The sequence below is a fragment of the Athene noctua genome, chromosome 7 (assembly GCF_965140245.1).
Source record: "Athene noctua chromosome 7, bAthNoc1.hap1.1, whole genome shotgun sequence".
Taxonomy (NCBI): domain Eukaryota; kingdom Metazoa; phylum Chordata; class Aves; order Strigiformes; family Strigidae; genus Athene; species Athene noctua.
This window is the reverse complement of record NC_134043.1, coordinates 31,897,222-31,920,908: the sequence shown is the minus strand read 5'-3', so window position 1 is coordinate 31,920,908 and position 23,687 is coordinate 31,897,222.

Sequence of the window (23,687 nt, the reverse complement as noted above, 5' to 3'; positions counted from 1 at the left end):
TAAACACCCATCTCCTACATGGCTCTTGACACATCTCCACTTGGGAGATGAACTCTTCATTTGCACACAGGAAAGGTGCAGTTCCAGTAAAACCTCAGCACAGTTCCTGTTTATATCAGCATAACTGGGATTGGCACTGCAGTAAATATTTCCTGTCTGCTTTGGAGGTGTGCATGTTTCCCACTGAAGGAATTTGGGAGAAAGATATGAAGAAGAGTCATGAGTTCATGAAAAATCCTCTCTTGAGGCAACTGGGTGTTGGATCCTGAGGCTCACTCTGGCTCAAGGGCAATAACTGGGTGTCCAAATGCTTTGGGCACAGACTGCCCCCGCACGATGGTGTGCCTGTCCCAGTGCCTGCAGCTCACCTTGCTGGGGTGGGAGAAGAGGGTGATGTTCACTCAGATGAATCTCCTGATCTACTCCCTCATGAAGTCAGTCTGCACAGCAGGCTGAATGGCAGCTAGAGGCCAGGAGGGCAATATTCCCTGTGCCAAAGCCCCTGTCTTCACAAGCCATTTCTCCAATTCCCTGTATCTGAGCTACACAAGTACCTTAGCTGTAGCAGAATGTGCTGGGAAAGGATATTTGTCTCTCATTTTGTGTGTGTGTTTTTATCTTCTTTTTTTTTTTTTTTTTTTTAAGTATTAGTGTTTGTTCTGATTTTCCTTTTTGAGGGGGGAAATTCTGTCTCATGGAGAGATGAAACTTGACATGGCGCAATAAACAGCCAGTGGGCTTGCTATATATTTAGACAATTTTGAAAGCTTGTCATACTGCTTGTATCTTGGAGTTGTGCTATCTATCGCATTGGGTTAGCAGAGAGCTGAAAGAAGTGCTAACCGCACACCAGGTGATCACATTAAAATTACCACAGTGACAAGGGACACCAAGACATTTTCAAATGCAGTGTTGTGTCTTATGTTAAGGTGACCTCCAAAACAAGCCTGTCTAGAGGAGCATATGAGTTTAATCCAAAGTGTGAATGAAATGAATGGATGATTGCATGGATCCATAGCCATGCCCAGAGGCCCTATAGTTAGCAGTTATATGGGCAAGCTCATCTTCATCTCTGTGGAGGTTTGAACTCAGCCGGCAGCCAGATGCCATGCCACATGGCTGGCTGTTCCCCCCCACCCCCTTCTGGTGAAATAGGGGAGGGGCAAAAAGAAGAGAATTCGTAGGTTGAATAAAAAGAAAGAATTTACTAAATATAACAAGAGAACAACAGTAACAATAGTGAGTCCAAAAAGAAATGGGTAAAATGCAACAGTGGCTTACCGAGTGCAGTGACCACACCCCCACCCCCACCCCCCAGCAATGATGCGACCCGACAAGCAAACTGAGTGAGCCCAAGCCTGAGCAAAAAGCTTGCACATGAGAGAGAGAGCCTGCCCACCTAAATCTCTGGGCATGACATCACATGGTATGAAATACTCCAATGAAAATCAACTCCATCCTGGTCGGAACAAGGACAATCTCAGTTACAGTTCTTTAATCTATTTAGTTTTGGTCCACAGTAAAATAGCAACCTAAGGGGACTATCTTTGGGATACATTTCATTCCTGAGGCATTCCTCAGGACTGGTGTTGGGACTGGTGCTGTTTAACGTCGTTGTTGGGGACAAGGACAGTGGGATCGAGTGCACTCTCAGCAAGTTCACCAGCAACACCGAGCTGTGTGGTGCAGCCGACATGCTAGAGGGAAAGGATGTACCATCCAGAAGGACCTGGACAGGCTGGAGAGGTGGGACCATGTGAACCTCATGGAGTTCATTCAACAAGGCCAAGTGCAAGATCCTGCACGTGGGTTGGGGCAGCCCCAAGCACAAATACAAGCTGGGCGAGGAGTGGATTGAGAGCAGCCCCAAGGAGAAGGACTTTACTATGGATGGAAAACTGCCTGTGAGCTAGTGATGTGCACTCACAGCCCAGAAAGCCAACCGTGTGCTGGGCTGCATCCAGAGAAGTGTGGCCAGCAGGGCGAGGGAGGGGATTCTCCCCCTCTACCCTGCTGTTGTGAGACCCCACCTGCAGTGCTGTGTTCAGCTCTGCAGCCCTCAGTAGAGGAAGGACATGGACTTGCTCAAGCAGGTCCCGAGGAGGCCACAAAATCATCAGGGGTCTGGAGCATCTCCCCTGTGAGGACAGGCTGAGAGAGTTGGGGGTGTTCAGCCTGGAGAAGAGAAGGCTCCGGGGAGACCTTATAGTGGCCTCCCAGTGCTGAAAGGGGCTACAGGAAAGGTGGGGAGGGACTCTGCATCAGGGAGAGTAGGGGTGGTAGTGTTAAACTGACAGAGGGTAGATTTAGATTAGACATAAGGAACAAATTCTTCCCTGTGAGGGTGGTGAGGCCCTGGCACAAGTTGCCCAGAGCAGCTGTGGCTGCCCCCTCCCTGGCAGTGTTCCAGGCCAGGTTGGACGGGGCTTTGAGAAACCTGGGCTAGTGGAAGGTGTCCTTGCCTAATGCAGGGGAGTTAGAGCTAGATGATCTTTAAGGTCCCTTCCAACCCAAACCATTCTGTGGGTTTATGATTTTACTCTCTGAATCCAGACAGACTTTTCTTTAGTGTGACCTCTGGAGCATAGTTAAAAGAGGATTAATTTTCTCTTCTAAAAGACCAGTATATGATGTTCATTTGTGACCAGAACAGTTCTTCCTACACCTGTGACAGTCCTGTGGAAATATCGTCACAGCTGACTCGGATATCCAGTATTTTGGTGGTGTGCAGAGGGTTGTGTTTTATCTGCATTCTCCTGACTGAAAAACAGCACCATGAGTGCCCCACGTTCCTCTACCAAAGTATGACTTAGAAATGTAAGAAGAAAGAAATAACCTGTTCCATTCCCTTACTGAGATTCCTTTAAAGCACTTTTCTCCAAATGACTTCAACTAACTTCCCTACAAACAATTAAAATAAACAGAAAACTAGCCAATGTTTTGAAACACAAAGGCTAAAGAAAATTTAACAAAACCCATCTGCCCATGCAAAGTAACCTTGACTAATGCACATACTTTCTTATGATGTGTAATTTACCAAATACTAACAGCAATAGTTCGTCTATTTTGCAACATCAAAGGCTTTCCTACATTTCTTGATCTTATTTCAGCTTGTACCCACTCCTCTCATTAATTTAAACCTGAAGGGACTACTTCTTTTCAGTGTCTAGGAATAAGCTTAAAATATTTTAAAATAAATGCAGTAGATCTGCTTTTATTTTTACCTTTGTTTATGTAAGAGACATCCAATAGCATGTACCATCCTCCACATGTGTCTGGACTGAACAGAGCAGCCAAAGAATGAGCAGGGTGCAGTGGACTGGAAATGTTATTAGTAGGAACAACAGTAGAAATGATGCTCAGGGTTTCTTCAGCCTTTTCAGCAGGAAGCTTCAGTGTGCCTCATGGTGCAAGGAGCAACCCCATTTCACGAGGGAAGAATCCAGTCTGTGGAGAGGGAAAGTGGCTTGTCCTTGAGAGCCAGCAACTGAGCCCAGGCCTCCTCTGCTGATTTCAATGAAATTTAAATACTCGACTACTTCCCAGGGGAGAGAGGAGAATGCACTGGCAAAATAAATAATTTTGATGCATATTGAGAATAATAATATTTTTCTTCTCTCTGGGTCTAGGCAGTTCGGATAATAGGAAGGAATTCAGATATTGGTGGCTTAGAGCCTAGCTGATGTAAATAACGGCAGCTCTCTTGACTTCAATCACAACGGTTCATGCCAGCTGAGAATTAGGGCTGTGTTTGCAGAGCTCTTTGAACAATAAACCAGCCATCTTCTCTCAGTACTGTTTCCTTCTGATGAGAAGCTGTCTCCTGGTGAACAGCTGGGAAAATCAAAAAGCGTCAATGTATAGCAGAGTGACAGGAGTGAAGTCTGTTTAGCAGTCAGTGCAGAGGAGCTACTCTGTCCTCGGGGGTGGCCGTGCAGGGAACGAGGTTCTCCAAGGCAAAATATGGTCAAGCCCTTTTTGCCATGCAGGAAAGGGAGGCACAGCTGAAGCCTTTCTCCATGTGGTTCTTGTGATATAGATGAGTTGAGCTTTAAAAGAAGTACATTCAGGTACTTGTAGCAGCCAGCAGCACAGGGGAAGCAGAGGGAGATCAAGCACGCTGATTTGAGTGTCTTGTCACTGAATACTATGCCTGGAATTACACACGTAATGGAGAAGGGAAAGCAAGTCTGGGATTTTTTTCTCCTTGGCATGATGAGAGCCTTAGACTCCTGTAATGTTGTTAGCCATGCCTTAACGTGGTGATGTCAGCACCAATCCATGCATTAAGATTTCAGATTTTATTAGGACATCACGCAAAGACAATGACCCAGATATTTTATTTTTTTTTTTTAATTTAAAAACTAGACGCAAATACTTTTACGGCAGTATCAAAATATGTTGCAACTATATTATTTCCAAAGTGGAGGGTAGAAGTTATTTATAAAAGCTTTTTTCAAGGGCTAGGGTCTCTGTACCTATTACCCTGTGAGCTTTCTTAGATGACAAAAATAAGAAAGGACAGTCTCCTTTGTTCGGCAACAACCTGTGAATGGAATGAATTCAGGAGAGACACTTTGCTAAGGCAGCAAAGTCCTCCAATGTTACAGGCAGTGTGCCAACTTCCGTATAGCAATTGCATTCACAAACGCTACCAGGGAACAAAGATAAATGATCACTTAGTGTACAAGAAGTGCTTATTTTCTCTTTTCTACTTCCCTCTCTTTCCCGTGAAGTGTGAAGAAATGCATTAGTTTTGTACCATTTCTACTAGTTGTTTTGGTTTCTGCATGGAAATCTGCAGATGTAAGGACATTCCTCCTACTTCTTGTCCTACCACCAGTGAGATGTTAACTTTGAGAACATCTGGGTAGAAGTAGAATGAATCCTTTCTCTGTAATTAAAAGTGAGTCAGGCTATAGGGAGGCTGTGGCTCTGTAATGTGCTCGGTGTTGTGCTACTGTGTGTTTTGCAAGATAGTGGTTATCAATTGGAAAACATTAAAAAATAGAAAGACCAGTACTTATGTCAGTTATTTCTCATAGTAAATATACAACTTCTAAAGTTGTGTCTATCTGCTGTTTGAAATAGCTGTTTCACACTCCAGATTGTTCTGCCTTTTTTCCATTAGTTCAGAGTCCTTCAGTGCCTCAGGTTTTCTTCCCATACAGTGGTTTTTCACATCTGTGGATCAGTTGTGAAATTAAAGGGAAGAGCACATTTGCCAAGGGAGTCTCCTCTCTGGCACTGGGTGAAGACATGGCACTAGAGACAGCCCCTCTTCCCTGTGTTGGCACTGTGGACTGACAAAATATCTCTGAATCAGTCCAAATGTCTGGCACGTAACAAAAAATTCCTGTTGGATCCTTTGGGTGAACAACAGCACTCCTCTGTAGCCAAATGGGTACTCTTTTTCAGGGAAGAGTTGGCAATTCACTCCTCTGATCCTAATTCACTTTTGCTCAAGCTCTTTTCTAGTACAATAAAGGATTTATGAGTTTCTACTATCGAACCTATCCCAACTTATGCATTCCCACATGGAAGTGACAAGCTCTCTAATGATATTGTGGGTGGCAATTGCAGAAGGCAACACATGGCTTTGGGACACTTCTCATAGAGCATGACCATGTCCTTCTGCTATAGCTTGGGAACTGTCAAGCTGAAAACCCTCCGATTTCAGTATGGGGGACATACTAGAAAACTCTCAAAAGCATTTGAACAGTCATACACTTTCTCCCTTGAGCCCATAAAATCTGTATGTTTAATCCTTCAGCATGTGGTAAAGCTGTTTCCTTGCCTAGGCAGGTAGTAAGACAGGCTATAAGGCTTGAAAACGTAGATGGCAGTTGATTTCATTTCAGCCCTCCTTTGCAAATACTATCAGGGATTGGTTCATGGTGGAGTATTTCTGGTTTGGAGGCTGCAAGAGAAACACTGACAAGCTGGAGCAAGTCCAGTGGAGAGCACCATGCAGGTGTTTGGTGGTTGGAACACAAAGGCCAGGGAAGTGGGGAAGAGGCGTGTTCAACCTGGAGAAGAGGCGACTTTGGTCATGGCGAAATTAACTGCAGACTGTCACTACCGAAGGGGTATTGTTAGAGAGGTGCAAGACCATTCCCAGAGATGCACAGCGACAGGACAAGAAGCAGCAGGCACAGGTTGCAACAAGAGCAGTTCTTGGTGGGTAGAGGGTTTGGTCCTGGTTGTCCCAGTTTAGTGCAATTTCCATTGTTGCAGGTTTTGAGAGTTTGAGTGGAAAAGGTGCTGAGCAATCAGATCCAGGTTTGAAGTTACTCCTGCTCTGAGCAGGGGATGAACTAGAGACCTCCAGAGGCCCCTTCCTATTTGGATTATTCCATGGTTGCATGCAGTGTATGCAGTGCACACTGCATGCATTGCAATTCTGTGTGCTCTGCTCTATGGTTACAGCCCTTTAGCAAAAGAGAATAAAATCTTAAACCAATATTATCATCACTCTTATGGAATTCACTTGTATAAATATTTATAAACGTTCAGTTTCCACTATGCAGTGTATTTTCCCGAAGATTTCTGGTTAGAAACAAAAGCATTAAGAGCTCCCCTGTCCCTGCTTAACATGGCACTCTTGGCTTGATAGCAAAACCTGCCGTTGAGTACCCATCCATATTCGTTCTGTCCTCCTGAAGTGCTAATCCTATTTATCCTGTTGCCATAACCTCACTAAGTCTATTTATTTGCTGATTAGCTCTAGGCTTGATTATTCCCTTTAAGCACTGACAAAACATGCTGAAAACAAGGTGTACACATGACAAAATTTGAATAAACAGAATTATCAAGGTAATGCTAGAGAAAATCCAGAACACAATGCTGAAGATGCAGAGATGTCTGTTCACAGCCATTAGTCTTAGATGGAAATCAAGGGGAGATTTAGGTGAGTAATGTGGGAAAACTGGGAAATATATAGGTGCCTGTGATAAGGGACTCAGATTTTTCATCTCATGACAACTGATTAAACTCCACTCACTTCAGTGGAACTGCACTGATTTATTCTAGCTGAGGATCTGGCCTTGTGGTTTGTAAAATCAGCTGTGAATATGCAATGGGCATGGTTTGGGTTTCTTTGAAAAATCTGAGGCCTTTTAAATAAATATTCAACACAATATGTTGCTAGAGGAGGACCAGTTGTAGGAGAACCAAAGGACTTCATACAGTCTCATACACTGCAGCTCATAACAATGATGTCCTGTGGTTTTAGACTGACGTCATGAATAAGGCAGCCCATAGTATTTTGTCCTGTGCTTATTCCTGTGTTAAGCTGATAAACTTTTTTGAGTTAGCATAGAGCTTTTAAAAGACAGATGTCTTGCCTAGTTTTAAAGACATCAGGTACTTATATCAAGTCCCTAGGCAAATTGCCTCAGCGGTTAATTATCCCCGCTATTACAAGAAAATAATGCTTAATGTGGCCTGAATTTATGTAGACTTATCTCCTGGCCATTAGTTCTTTTTATGTCTTTGTGTGCTAGATTAAGAAATTGCTGGTAATTGAAATGTTATCCCTGACTGTTTGGTTAGAGACCAGCAAGATTTCCTTAAGCTTTTAGGTTTCAGTTGTGGCTTTCTTACCAGAGTTTATGTTTCCCAAGACAATAGGCTAAACATCCTTAACGTAGACTGTGCAGCCCATATTTACCTGGGTAGCTTCCACCTGAACCTTTGTTCCTGTTGGCTTCAGCCACCTCCAGTCCTGCAGAAGAGTCTAACTAATGACAACCACAAACATGGTTGGAGAAGGAGTTTAGCCTCACTACATCCAAGAATATCTTTAAAGAAGGATATCAGGGTTTACTCCGGACAGGGTTATTGTAACAAGTTCTGGGATTTCATTTGCCTGTTACTGATAATTTAGTTACAACTAACTGCATAGAATCAGTTCATGAGAATATATACAGATACTGTGCAGTAGGAATGAATTAATATCATTCGTGTGATTAAAATAGCAATTGCGTTAATGAATATGAAAAGAAACATTTATTTAATGTGAACTTCTGAACTTTTTAGAAGCAAATAATAGACATGTTATCTGCCCAACACATTCTCTTCCACTTTCCACTCTTCTGGTTTCTTTGGTAAATTTATGGCATCAAATGATTGGAACAGCTTCAGTTTGTCCCATAGAGTGAAGCTGAATGTTACAGGTGTTCTCCATTGCCAGCACCCCACAAACCTGTCCAAGGGTATCCGTGCATCTCTCCTACTACACTCGTGCTGTATTGTCTGCTAATGCAATTAACAGACTTTGAAGGGTGGTCCCTGTATATGGTAGCACCTTTGGAGTTAGTGCTCAAGTCTGTTCCTATTCAGATGTTCTTATTTAGCAAGTTTTACCTCTGGCTCTATTGAGAGAAGGCTTGAGCTTGTCTTTGTGGAGGCTTACCTTTCATATGATTTTCAAAGTACCATTTTCAAAGTGCTTTTTCTCTACTTCTATGACTTTAAAATGGCCAGATAGATTAAAATTTGGGCACACAAAAATATATCATCTTCAAAATTAATCTCTTAGGAAATACAGCTTACTGCTGGACATGGAAGGATCAGACAAATTTTAGATCATACACAGTTATTCACCTTATTCCCCAGCAAGTTCCCTGCAGAGACCCAGAGTCCAGGAGCATAGCAAAATTGCTATGAGTAAGTGGCGGAGAATGAATGAAGCTTTGCTCCTGTCCCCTCTTATGCCACATGCTGCCTCCTGAAGATGCTGATTTACCATAAGTCAGTGTTACAAGAGCTAAATAGAGGAAGGGGCTTATTTTCCACTCTGGAATTCACTGGACCTTAGTGGGCCATCTCTTATTTGTAGAAGACCAGGTGATAAATACCACAATGTATTTTCAGCAACATGGTACATTGTTCTTCTTCTCTCATGGGTATGAGGCAGGAGAATGCCAATCTGCTCTCTGCACAGCAGTAATTGCCCCCAGTGAGTGTTAGGAGTAATTAAAGCGCCTTCTCCACAATGAAAAACACACTGTAATTCCTAATTAGGAGAACTTTTGAAACAGAAAGAATAAAATGCCGTATGCTACCCATCTCCCTCTGACAAAGGTGTTACTGTGGGACAGACTTTGCTGCTTTTAAACTTGCATGGGGAAGACTTAATTTAATTTTCCTGAAGTGTACAGCAGTGTTTTCCATGTGAAAGCAGCTTCATGCCTTTATTTTGTCTGAAGTCAGTAGGAAACTTGCAGCTGAGGAGGGGCTAAGCATCAGTGTGAGTGGCCAACATCCCCTTCCCAGGCTGGCTGTCTGTGACAGCGCTACTGCTCCCTTTCGGTGTTGTCCTCTGTTCCAGCCTCATTGGCAAAGCAGACAGCTGTTTGTCTGCCTGCAATATGCTACTTCCTCTAGCTCTTAAAAAATGTAGCACACTGCTATAACTTCGAGTGCTAATTGCTGACACAACCTGAATTATGGAGTCATAACCAGAGAACTTTCACTGTTGCATGGGGGATTATTTACAGTAGAGAAGTATGTGAATACCAAATTCTCTGAGTGATTTCTGGGTGGATTTCACATTTAACTTATGATAACTACCTCGATAAAAGCCCTGAGAGAATAATTCCATCTTGTAGCTTTTTCATGATTGCTATTGTACAGGTTATAGATCTTACACTTTTCATTTAGATATGCTAAATAGGCTTCTTCTTCCATTAATAATGAGAAAATTTCCCCTTTTTTCTACGCTTTTCAGAATTAAAATTAGTATCAACATTATTTGGCTATCTGGCTGTGAAGAGAATTTCAATTATGTAAGCAAGAAAGTTAATTTCATTTTTAGAAGACTATTACTGGGTGGAGAAGAGCCACACAAAGGAGAATTTTTGGGATGGGTCTTCACTCTAGCAGATTCGTAAGTGGTCTGCAATGATAAAATTACATTCTTTTTGCAGAAGAAAGGTTTTGGAAACCTGAACAAGCTTCTCCCTGCCTTAAAAGGAACATCCTGATTCTCTTAAACTCTAAACTTTGGGCTGCCCAACAGCCCAAAAGAGTCCAAAACCACGGTTTTGTAGACTCTTCTGAGACTTCAGATGAATGGTGATGGAAGGGCTAAGCCATGCCCTGCCTCAATTTCTTCTGCAGCACAGCAGAAATGAGTGTGGCAGTTTGCAATGCTGCATGGTGGCAGCTCTGTTCCTGGGGCTTTCCCCACTGACTGGGCAGCTTGTTTTGCTGTTCATGTCATCATCTTTGTGTCCTTGTCCCCAATTCTCTCAACAGGTGCCCAGCTTCCCGTGATGTGCCTGGCAACTTGTTTTAACTAAAATAATAGTTAGCGAATGTCACATATGGATTTGAGATTTCTGTCATAAAACAAATTACTTCATCCCCTTCCTCTTTGTTGCCTGGATTCTCCTTTCAGCTCCCATGTGGAAGCTGTAGTTGTCCCTTCTTCTTGAACCTTGTCTGGTCCCAAACTACTGCACAAGGCTGCTGGCCTTTTTCATCCAACACCAACCCAAATGGGCTTACAGATGTAACATGGATTAATTATTTCTAAAGGCCAACTTTACCTTAAAAAGGCTAATCTCACTAGTCCCCTGAATAGTCCATGGAGAGAAACTTAGATTCTCCCCAGGGAGCCCAGCAGAGAATGGGTTGTTGAGTTAATAGTTACTGTGTTAGTCGAATGCAAGAGCCTGTCTTGCCCATTCTGAACCCTTCTCTGAAAGACCTTATCCCATACATCACAGAAGTAGAAAACAGAATTTTTGCCATAGCTGAAGTCCCATCTAGGTTTTACCCTTTTAAGGTAAATTATTCGAATTCTTGCAGTCCTTTCCTCATAACTTTTGTTTTCTGGATCTCTGACCCTGTTTAGTGCTCTAGTCTAAACTCTTTCCAGATGACATATGATTTTCTAGAAATGCATAGCTCAAATGTGGTGCTTCACCAAGGCCTTCTCCCTGCTGAAGAGAGCAGGAGATCTGTTTCAGGTACCTCCCAGGCAAAATGAGCCCTCAGTCCTGTTAAAGAGCATTCTAGTAGTTGGGGCTAGGGCTCTCATTTGTTAAATCATTTTCAATTCCAGGTCTGCTCTCCAAAGGATGTGTTGCTGTTCCTCGGCTGGCATCATATGCAGACTTAATAAGCATGCTCTCTGTTTATCATCCAGATCATTAGTAGAAGTATTCAATACTCCTAGACCCAGGGCAGATCCCCATGGAACGCACAGGTCCACGCACATTTATTTTGATGCTGAAACATTGATAACTGCTTTCCAACCACTTTTGCGTTCTCCCTGCAATGTGAAATTTCCATGCTTCCTTAATTCAGCTATGAGACTGCTATAAAAAACAATATCTGAAGTCAGGATATGTGACATCTGCTGCTGTTCTTCTACCTACAAAACCTATCACTCTCTCACAGGAAAAAATTATTTTGGTTTGACACAATTTGTTCTTGAGAAATCCATGGTGGCTGCTACTCAAGTCCTGCTTTCTCCTAGGTGCATACATGCAATGTGTTCAACTATTTGTTCCAGTTTATTTTTTCTTTTCCCAGGATTTCATGTTGCTTCTATTTCATTCTTCCTTTCAGAGAAGGAGCCAAAACTAAGAGCTGTGGATTTTGAGAAGTGGACACTGATAACGCCCATCCTACACATGAGTACTATTTGAGGTAGGGGGAAGGGATGGTTTTGTGTGAGGATGCAAGGCAGAAGCTCTCTCCTTGAGTCTGTCACATTCCCAGGATGACAAATTTCAGTAACCCAAGGCTCTTTGCAAGGTTTGCAGATAGGCCTTCCCTACTCATACAATGCTTAGTAGCCTTTTGAGTTTTTTTTCTTGCACTTGCACTGTGAGTCAAGGACTACTACTGGCACAAGAGTTCAGAACTGACCTGATGTTTATGTGTGATTTAGTTTCAAGTATCAACTTTACAGGCAGTCACAAAATGAAAGCTACCTGTTAGAGAAAATGGTGGTGTTTTCTTTCTTTTCCTCAATTCCCTTCCTTGTAAATGAGGTCAGGAATGTTATGAAGCTAACATCATTAATAGTTGCAAAGTGTTTTGAGATCCCTGAATGGAAGAGCTTATATAAGCAGGAAAGTCTTATTAGGATAATTACAATTGCCAACTGTACTGGCACAATATAGATCACTTAATGAGTTATTTGGCTTTTCCTTTCTCTCTCCCTCTTTCCCCCTCAGCTCCCCAAAGCAACATAAACAGACTGATTTTAATTGGCAACTTTCATTTCTAGCAAATGGATTTTTCACTGAAGTTAAAACTCAGCAGCAGCGTTTAGAAAATGCAAGTTGGTTTCAGATCAATTGGAATTTGCAGGGCCACAGTAAAGAGGAAAATCTCTGTGCTCTTTGAACTACAGAAGCACACGCTGAACCTGCCTTTTGAATTATGAGCACTTCTCTCTCAATTACCTTGCAGTGTGTTCACTGCAAGAGCTGTGCTCAGCTGTTGACAGATGCTTGTGACTAATATGATGAAGGTGAATTGATGACTTAGGCTGGTGACTAACATGATATAGCTAATGGTCTCTGCGGAGGAAAAGAAATCCCCTTTGTAGTTTGATCTCCCACTGCTGTGATTTACTCTCTTGGTTTTGCCAGCATTTCACTTGTGTTGTTTGAATGTGTGGCCTTCTGGAAGTGACCCAGAGAGGGGATGAGGAAATCAGTTCTTGCTGGTTTATTAGGACTTAAAGGACTATTGATAATCAGCTAGCTTCCTTCCCGTAAAACTTTTTCTCTCAGCTGCAGTAACCGCTCATGTTCATCCCTGTGACTGAGAAGTGGCTACTTAAGGCTTTATAAAAGTGTATTAAGAAAACTATTAAGATTTAGGAAATTATTATCTCCTTGTAGGTATTACTACCTTACAGTCAGTAATATCAATGCTTAAATCAGTAAGAGTTTAATTCTTGTTAAGCTCTGAAAATTGTATCTGCATGCAATGTGGTCCCGTTTGGGAATGGCAAGTGTGTTGACTGCTATAGAGCATATGTGCCCTTTCTTTCCTTTCTTACTTCTTGTGGATTCCTTAGAATTGGTCCCAGAGGTTGTTTGCTTATGCATTGAAACGCTATGCATTTAATTTATACAACTACCATAATAAGTAATGCAATACTTTAGTATTATTACTGCTATACAATATTTATATGGAACTCATACCTACAGATCTGTCCCTTTCTGCTAGATGTTTTTCAAATATACAAGGAGGGAAATCTCCACCCTATAAAACAAATAATGTAGCACAAAATGTTGCTCCCCAGCTTTTCAAGTTCACCTTCATTCCTGCTGTCAGCATGGGGGGAAAACATGGCTCTTAAAATACTAACCAAGGACTCCTGAATCCTATCATCAAGGAGGAAGTGTCTGCTTGACTGTGAAACCAGGGAGGGCTTGGTTTCTTGCTTAGCCATCACTTATCTAGCCTTAAGGCTCAAGGAGCCATGAAAGAAATCCTCAGTGAACAAGAGGAGCCCAAAGAACTGTGAAGCCCCACTCTGCCTGTGTTTAGCTGCTGAGCTGAGAAACCCTCATGGAATACCACAAGGTGAGGTGACATGCAAATGGGCATCTTTATGACAATGTCAGATGGTGGTGATGATAGTTTTTACGTCATGAGTAGTGTGGCATAGCCCCACAGCACTGTATTCAGTTGTCAGGAAGACAAGTTCCAATCTATATTTGCTTCTCTGTCAGTATTTTGTTCTGCACAGTGCTGATGACCATACTACTTAGCAACAAAACAAAGCCACAGCTATGACTCAGTTCAACTTTCAAGACTAGCTGAAGTTTTTCATGCACTGTTCTTTAGTGTGTCATGTTTCTCCCTGGATAAATCACAGTGGACTCTATCATGCTTTTAAAACAGGGAATGTCAGATGTATAAATCCTGAATTGTGACTCAGGGTCCTTCTGAAGCAGCAGAACAGGCTGGGTTCTGCTGTTCCCCTTCCCACCCCTCATACACTTGGTGGAGATGATGGCTTACACTGTAGAGCTGCTGTCAGGTTTGTCCTAGGACAACTTAAAAATGTAAATCTTACTGACATCCTTACTAAAGATAATGCTAATGTTTCCAGCCCCTGGAAGCCCTACTGTGTCCATATTACCTGCCTGGAATCCAAAATGTTACAACAGGAATCACTTCCCATACAAGACTATCAACTATAGTCTTGCTACAGCAGAGCCCTGTTGCATGTCTAATTAGCTTTGTATCTCTCTTGTATATGTGTGTGTGTGTGCGCGTGTGTGTTACAAAAAGTACTCTGACATGAAAGCCCCATAACATCACCGTGTTTCTGAGGGAATGCTGCCTCGTCTCTGCTCTCTGTTCAGCCTCAGACTTTCCACCTCGAGCTTAATACTCAGTATAATATTCCTGGTCCTATTGGGCTGCAACATATTCACCCTGCGGCAGAGCCTAGCTGAACATTTTGGGTACAGCTCTGAGGGCTCTTTCTTTGTGTGCCTGTTTCTGCAGTTAGCTGTTGTGCTGTCTAAGCCCAGGGCTGGGGGGATGCCACGTGCTGCAGCATGCTGCTCTGCACCACAGCTCTGCAGTAAGCCCTAGTCATGGTTTGGCACTGCCTCAACAGCCTTCTCTCCCTCTAGACCTCCTCAGCTCTGTACAGCATCTGCAGGGCAGCGCTATGAAGAGTTTGGGTGTCTTGAGATACCAAATCTGAGTTTCCCTTGTTCTGGTCAACCATGCCAAAGAACAGGAAGAAAACTAAAAACTTCAGTTCTGTTTGTGCCTAGGTGTGCACGACATGGCTTTACCTTCACTAGGACAGGTAACAGCAACCAGCTCAGCACCCAACTTACTTCTTGAGGAGCTTCAGTCACTATTTCATCTTCTGTTACTAGTCAACCTGTTTCCATACACAGTACTGAGGTGGGATGCAGTGCCATGCAAGCATCAATGGCAACACTGCGCTTGGCACAGGGAGCATTTTTTTGTGCGACAGGTTGCTAGTTGCTGTGACAGCGCTCATTTTTTCCCCAGGAAATGTTATTTTTAAAGGCCTTTCCCTTCAGTTAAAACAGAAATTGTTAATATTGAAGGTATGTTACAGTTTTTAGAAGCAGAGGGAACAAATGCTTAGAACAGCCAACAGTGGCATTTTCCACTGTAACCAGTGCCACCAGTCTCTTCATTGAGCACGTTTCCATTAAATGCTTAATCTCATGCTACCTGATGGCTCAACATCATGGGGACATGTGTGGCAGAGCAGATCACTGTGGTTACAGGCTCTGGGCCATTCCTTGGGGCTCTGGGCACTCTGAGTGAGAACTAGGAGGCATTTATATAATTTTGGGAACATTCTGCCTTTTCTTGGCATGAAATATCCTCATGCTCTTAAAATACTTTTTTTTTTTAACACCATAGTTCTTTCACTGAGGACTCTAATGCTTTGAAAGGAAGATTTTATTTCTGCTGTTTTGCAGAGGTGATGTGTTTATAGCATCCCTCCTCACCTCTTTCTCCCAGCTTTTGTGGCTTTTAAAGAAGGAATTGGAACAGGACTGTGTGTCAGCTGTGGGTGAGAAGGGTGCTGGCAGGTGGCAGGTCCAGGCAGTCCTGCCTGCTGCTGGCTGGAGACTGCCCAGAGTAGCAGTGGGAAAAAATCTCTTGACAAATAGTGTATATATTAGAAAATGGAAGAGAATTGATGTAATTTCCTGGTTCAGCAGGGACCTGGCAAGCCCTAATAGCCCCAAAATGGTAAAGGAGAAGTTCTGAAATTTAAAATCTTTCTGATTTTCCCCCTTATTAATGTTAAAGAAATGGGAAATTATCAGCTAGTTCATTCCTGTGGTTTGCAAACAAAATTTGTTTGTTGTTTTACTTTCCTTTCCAAAAGGCATTTCTTTATTTAAATATTGACCTACCAATTTAAAAGGAGAAGAGGTTTAGAAAAAGGATCAATAATCTGAAAATGAGGTGAAGGATTTTGTGTTGAACTGAATGGAGCTTTTTACCCAAAATGACATTTTGAAGGTTCTTTCTTTTTGTTGACTGAAAGATATTTTTATTTGGACTCTGGAGTTAATTGTGTTGTTTCAGTGTTACAAACTGCTGCATAATTCCAGAGAGACACAAGCAGGGGAGACTGCAATAATTGTTTATTAGCTGTGGACAGTGAGGCTAAGGGAATGAATTCTTGGACTTGGGATTTTTATCTGCTACTTTCCCATGCTTTATGCATTTTAGCTAATCTTTGCTTCTTGCTCCCTTGCATTATCCCTCCTTCTTGAAGCATCTCCTTACTTGTGAATCTCTCAGCAATTTTTTGTTGACTCAGTGTGTGTTTGTTTTATTTTAATTTCTCCACCTACAAACTTGAAACTCTTGAGGTATCACCAAGGAGAGGGAAACATGGATCAGGACTGGGCCAGCAAGTGCTGCAGGCTTATCTGCGTTGTTCCTGAAGGCGTAACAAGCAGGAGACATGAGCTTTTAAAGTAAGAGAAATGATGATCAACAGGTGTATGGCCAGGACACTTAGGTGCCAAAATTCAGTTTAGGGCAATATTATGCCAACCACTAGTGCAAGAAGTAATCGCTGCTGTGGACTTTTTGTAGTCAAGGTAGACATGTGGGGATAAATAAGTAAAAGCAGCATATTCAACAGGTCTCAGGTGAAGATGCAATACCAGGAGATGGGGGCTCTTGCTGGGAAGTAGGGGGCCATTGGCAGCGTGACTCTGGCTGCAGGGACCCGAGTGTGTGCCTGTGCCATCAGGAGGGACAGGGTAGCAGGAAGGAGCTGCAGGAGATCCCCACTGCCCTCACCGGTTGCAAGTAAAAAATCCAGAAGGCAGCGTGCCATTCCGTACAGTCAGCCTGCTGTTATCCTGATCTAGCATGACAAATTGGTGTTCCCAGAGTGGCAGCAGAGTAATCAGACTGTGACAAATGGTTTACTTAGAGCAATTTGTTTTCATTTTACTGAAAATTTCCGCAGTCTTAACAAAAGGTTCCCCCCTGCCTCCTCATTCCTACCGCCTCCTTCTTCCTTTATTGGCATTTGCATGATGTTGAGAGAGGGACTTGGACCTGATCTGTGGCTGAGAGGGCATCGTGGCAGCTGGGAGACCACAGTTCTGGGCACCCTGGGCTTTTCACAGCTGGAAGTGGTTGCTGGAGTCGAGGCAACGTGCTGATGGGTGTGAAGTTCCTCCTCCATTAGCCACAGGGCTGTACACATGCTTTTGTCTGCGTTTCTCACAGGGGAGCTGAGCTACCTCTCACCTTTTGCAGGATGGTTCCTGGTAGATAAAGGGTGTATGGGAGCATGGGTTTCCCTGAGGGTCTGAAAAAGGTGTCTGTCAGTCTAGCACCTTTCACAATTACTAAAAAAACCCAAGCACAGCCCGATAGCAGTGATGATATAACTGGAAAAGGGGAGCTGTGTCTACCTGAAGTACTGCCAGCCACATCTGCCCTGTGGGTGACAGGGCGCTGTGCAGCCCCATCCCTGTTTGTGGCACACCTGGATCCATCTGCTTTGGCACACTTGCAAAAGCCAAAGAATACAGAGAGAAGGGAAAAACTGCTAAAAAAGAAACAATGCCAAAAGCTGATTAGGAATTTGAGAGTGTTCGAGTCCCTGTCATGATAGTGCCTCCAGCTGGCCCTGGGATGGGGACCTCACTGCATTTCCCTGTCTCAGCCCAGTCTTGCCGGTACAGGTCTCTTCAGTACTGCGGTACGACTGCAAGGTTAAAACTTGGATGAATCCACCTGCTTGGATTTCCTGGCAGAGAGGTGAAAGAATGGCTAAACTCTGCATTGCCTGTTTAGCAGACTTCACCCTGCCCTACGGCAGGGAAGCAACTGCCATGAGACTGACCTAGGAGCAGGTCATCTCTGCTTACTCCAATTCTCATCTTCTGCTTACTCCAGTTGCTCTCATAATTACCTGCTGCTTCCAAGTGCAGTTCTTGAAGTTTTAGCAGCCAATGGTTTCAGTGGGCTGCAGGAAAGGGAGACCAACACCTTGTGTAAAATAAGAGTAGTGATATGTGGGGGCTGGAGCCAGGGGCTCTGTGCCATAGGAAAGAGGGCAGGGAGGAGATAGGCTGGTGACAGGGGACTCTGCTGCACTTGGAAGTTAGACATGGGTTATTAGATGAATATTGAGAGGGCACCACTCGATACTATTCTCCAAAATCATGCACCAGAATGGGCTTGGTGGCAGACCTGTCCAGCAGGTCTGTGCCTTCCAGCTCTGTTTCAGTTCTGGCTTCTTTCCTGCCTGATCTTTTCCAGAAATGCATCACTTCTCAGGGCAGAGTGCCTGGGGCTCTGCAGATGTGACACGTGCTGCTGCACTCCTTTGAACCCACACCAAAGCCAGAAAAAATTATTTGGGGCCTTCTGTTGTGCAAGCCTTGTTTCTGGACAAATAGTGGGCCTGGGATGGTAGAAGGTGAAGCAATGGAGTTAAAGATTTTCTCCATTATACTACCTGTGGCTGCTATTTTTTTATATCTGCATGCAATTGTTTAAAGTTTACCTCGGTACAGGCTAACAGGATGAAATGCTCAGGCCACTCTCGTATGGGAGGTTGGATGTAACAGCCTGTAATAGTCTCCATTGACTCCGAGGTCTGCTTGTGGCCTCAAGGGCTTGATTTGACAAGCTGCTGCATTAGGTGCTGGTACTACATCTTGCATCCTTGTGCTCTTGCACAAATACTCAGTGATGTGATGCAGTTTACTGCCGTGTCCCCCATCCACCCATCAGAGACATCCATCAAGGTCTGGGGACCAGCCAGCCCAGCCCTCTTCCCGCACTTTGTCACGATGGCAGTTGTGTCTAAAAATAGTGCGGTGCCACTTAGAGAGCCTGGCAATGTAATGGCTTTCCTTAAATGACATTACCACTCTGTTGGCCACTTTGCTCTTTGCAGAAGCCCTTGGAAACAGCATAGCAATGTGTAACTAACTGATGCCCACTGGAACATGTCCCTGGCCTTGGGTGGAACGAGTTTCTGGTATATGTCCATGCAACAAAATGACTTAAGTAAGACCATTATCACAACATGGTTTTCATAATGTATTAGCAAACATAATAAAGTGATGGAAAATTACTTACACTAATCGGACATCCATAAATAGACTCAAATAGTATGTTTGACTCTCAATTGGAGTGAATAATTTATCAGCTGATTAAATCTGATCGTTTTGTTCAACCTGGCAGTAGTTTTCCAGTGCATGTTTTTACTGTCCATATATCTTCATTAGACTGATGAATTTGGGTGGTTCAAAATGGTAGTAGTCAGGGAAATGCCATGTGTAAGTAAATAAAGCCAGATTTACAGCATTGGGACACCACTCTCAGATAGTTAACACCAAAATGGGGTGCTGTTATATATTTAGATAATAGCTGCTCTGTGTCTCACAGATGATTTCTTAAGACATAGGGAGAAAGAAGAAAAAAGCTCCAAACCTCAACTGCCAGATATAAACTTCCTGATATTGCAAGTAGGGCAGAAAAGCTGCCAAGAGCTCCTGCAGCACCTTCTGGAGTTGCTCAAGGAGAGCAGTGGGGTGCTATGGCACTGAGGAGATCACAGCATTCAGTGTTTCAGTCCTGCTTTGTCAGGGCAATAAGTCCCAGTGATGAACACCCTTTAGACACCATCTTTCCATCTCCCTGCTCCTCTGTCCATGTCTTCTCTCACCATACCTGCTCCCATCCACACTTGCATGCTGTGTGCACCTGCATGGGCATTTTCTGAATGTTTTGGTGTTTGCTTTCCTTCATTGATGTTGAACTCTAGCTTTCTTTCACTGTTTGGATATGAGACATTTTGATGACACGGTAAAGTCTATATTTGGGTGCAGAATCCCACGTGGCTGCAAAACTTCCAGAGATACAATTAAAAAGAAATTACAATTGTGCATAAAATGAATATAAGATAGCTTCAGAGGTCTTAGCCAAAGTCTTCAGGGAAGTGCTGTATTACTGAAAGCCAAGCCTGTGGCCTAGCTTGCTCTTCACGGTCACCTCATCCTGTGCCATGCAGACCTGAATTTGCTGCATCCCAACACCTTTGGAGGCTGGTGCAGGATCCCAGGGTGCCCTATGACAGGCAGTCTGGAGCTGGCATTGCGCCCTGGCCAGGATGGTACCAAGAACACAGCTGCCGCAGGGCCAGCAAGGGGAGGCTGCCACAGGACCAGCAAGGAGAGGTCCCCACTCCTCCAATATGTGCAGCTCGCATGTAATCTGTGAAAATTGGAGGGCAGTCAGTCAAAAAGGGTGATGACAAAGCTTAATTGCTCTTTAACACAGGGTAGGTGTACAGGAAGGCAAATAAAGATACTCTCTGGATTTATTTTACTACTTCTTTTGCACTAAGGGAACATGCTAACAACCTGACATGAACTGAGGAGCACTGGTTTTGTGCTTAGCATGGTAGTCCAAATTCTGCTTTCCTTTGAGAACCGTATGAGTGAAACTCCTGATGACTTCCCTAGGAAGAAAGGGAGGAACTTGGCATCAGATGATTTGCAGGGTTGCTTAGCAGTAATTTAAAAGAATTAAAATGAAAACACCAAGGGGATGAACCAGTCAGCCAGAGAGCATCCGTAGGGCTAGCTGTGTATGAAGCAGGGATGATAACTGTTGCCTTTTCACTTCAAATTTGTAGCTGAAATGTTCCTGTTATCCCCAAAGTCCATCAGTTCAGTTTCTGACTAAGGAAGAAGGAGAATTGCGAGAAAGAGAACATATTTTTAGTACTGGATTAATACTTCGGGCAGATAGAGGTGTGAATATAGAATAAGTATAAAAAATTACTATATATCAGGATATAAAATTAAGCATATGAGATATATATCTTTGGCAAGTCAATAAAGTTAGTGTTAGTGTTGTTACTTTGTAATGGAAATATTTCCTGTGCCTATCTCAGAGTGGTGGCAGATTAGAATACATAATTAGCAACATTTCAATAGGAAAAAAAAAAAGCTTTTTTTTTTTCCTGTATTAATTTGCTGCAAAACTAGATCCCAGCTTGGATTGGCATAGAGCAGTGAAACATGGAGAGCGCCTTGGAAGATGTAGTGTTTTTTGAAAGGAGAGAGCGTTTACACACACCAGGAATGCAATTGTTTTTCACTCAGTGACAGTGTTGCTTGTTATTTACAAAACTAAAGCAGTTTCCTTAGCATTTCCTCTTGTCACTCTTTAGGCCAGCAGGGCTCAGCGTGGCGTGGGTGAGGGATGTGGCCAAACAGGGAAAGAATGGCCAGAACTTTGGATCTGGCAGAGCTTTCTCGTGATTGCTTTTCTTGAGTACACTGACGCTGCCTTCAGTGGGTCTAGCTTTTGTCCAAGGCTCCAGATAATTACCACCACTGGCAGCATTATTCTTCTCAGATAGACTCAGCCAAAGAACACTGCTGTTGTGGCTCTGGACTGACAAGCTGGGACATGCCGGTGGTGTTGTTTGGAGGCTGGAGCTATGTCTTGCTTCTTGCCAGCCCTTGCACAAGAAGAATTAGCTTAAACCCGTATTCACTGGATCAGGTCTTCTGGGAAGACTCGGAAATGCTGATCCACCGCTGTTTCTGTTCTAGTTTCTGCAAGTCTGTGTACACTAATGAAACTGGTGATAATGCTAGCCCTACCACACACTTTTGTGTTTTGTAGTGCTGGTCATTATTACTGTGCTACAAGGACTGGTTCTTCCAAAATGTCTTTCTCAGCTCGGACTGGGCAGTGTGATTCATCTCTTTCCTTTCCGTTGGGGATAAAACCCAAGTCATTCTTGTACAACTTGTTGAATGGAATGGTGTATGGGAGTATGTGCCAAGCTTGTCTTGAAGAATGGCATCAAAATTCAGGACTGGGGTTCAAAAAATTCAGCATTTTCTTTGCATCATTAAATATCAGTCTTGAGGATGCTCTCTGTGTTTTGTTGTTTATGCATTGCTAAGGTGACATTTGACACTTCAAGTAGGAAAGACAAATTGCAGTGTTTGGCAAAGCTGCTAAATGTTCATCAGTTAGTGATGAACTAGTTAGTGATAAGTCTTTAGCTCTCTGGGTAATATCCAAAGCAAACAGATAGGGTCAAAGCCTTTACCCATCTGCATCAGCATCCTTCTGTTGACTTAAGTGGGGTTAAGACAATTTACTAGCAACATACATCAAAAGAGTACTTATTTCCTGGTGCATTAGCAGCAAGATCGGAGCCTAGGAAAGTTATTTAGCTGTGAATACACAGTATGTTCAGTGCCAGTTCCCTGAAGGCTCCCTTGTGTGTACAGGCAGAGCTCACTGCTTGCTTGCTCACTCACAGTCAGCCTTCTCTCCCTTTTGGACTCAGCATGTGTTTCAGTATTTATTGTTTGCTGCATGCTTTTCTCTTTCAAGCCTAACATGTCCCCTGGTGATTTTATGTGCCCCTTCTCTTCCTACCCCAAATAAGAAGACCAGGAGCTTCTTAATCAACAGTGTTTCATTGTCATAATTTTGAAAACAGAGAAGAGCTGATAATGCCACACTTTCTGGCACCATTTCATATGACACCATTTGCAAGTGGAAGGGACGATGGTGTTGTGAGGGAAAACACTAGGTTTTACTTTTCTGCATCATCTCACCCAAGGAAGATATTCCTTTTGGAACTCAAAGAAAATGTTGCAAATTACCACAGCACAAAACCTGAGCCATTTAGCAAGCCCGAAATAACAAACTCCCAGGACTGAGTCAGAGGAGGAGGGTGCAACCCATCTCCCCTTCCCCAGGCTGTCTGGGGTTGTGGAGAGGTGGACCAGGGAATGGGTGTGGGAGAGAGGCAAGTCGACATCGGCCTGCTCAGTGCAGCCCCTGAGAAGCAGCTAGGCTTTGATGAGAAACAAGCCTTGGAAGAAAGATAAGAAACTGCTGAGTTGTGCTAAGGTGGTAGGGAAAAACAATGGACAGCTGCAACACTGAACTGTGGAAAAGTACTGAACTGTGAGAAGTTACCGCTGCATGAACAGCGCGTGAACAAGAAGTTGATTGGTTTGCACAGTGCGTGTTAGAGTGGTCTTATGCTGACAGGAGAAAAGGTTGATAGCTGTCTAATTGCTGATTTGCTAATTATGAACTAAGAGCTTTGGTGAGAACATAAGTATGTAGTATTGGAAAAATAAATGGCTTTGCTTGATAACTCTCATAGAGTTGTGCAAGTCCATTATTCTCCAGCAAATGGGGACATAGAAAAACATATCTCATGCCAATTACACCCCAGTTATCTCTGACCTGAGAGCTGCAGCAGTGCACAAACATGTTTGTTCCAGGGACAAAAATGAAAGCTATGTTTTCAGAGAGCAGCATCAGGTTTTTTTTTCACAATGCTTGCCTCTGCTATAGTAACAGCTGGAAAAGGAGATTGATGTTTATTTTCATTCATGTCCTGAGGCTTGAACTGTCTTCTTCAGCCTTGTATATTTGTCCACTATATCTGTGCCCTGGTCTCTCCAGTGACCTGTTGATGCCACGTTGACTTTAGTGCAGCGTTGTCATCTTTTAACATTGCTCTAAGGTTCATGGCTGTTTGAAGCAGGGATGGGGGATCACAAGAAAGTCCCATTTCCAAAAACTGAAATTTTATATTATTGGAGGGCTCTAGAGGTAACCCTGGTAATGATTAAGTTTGTGAGTTTGCTGTT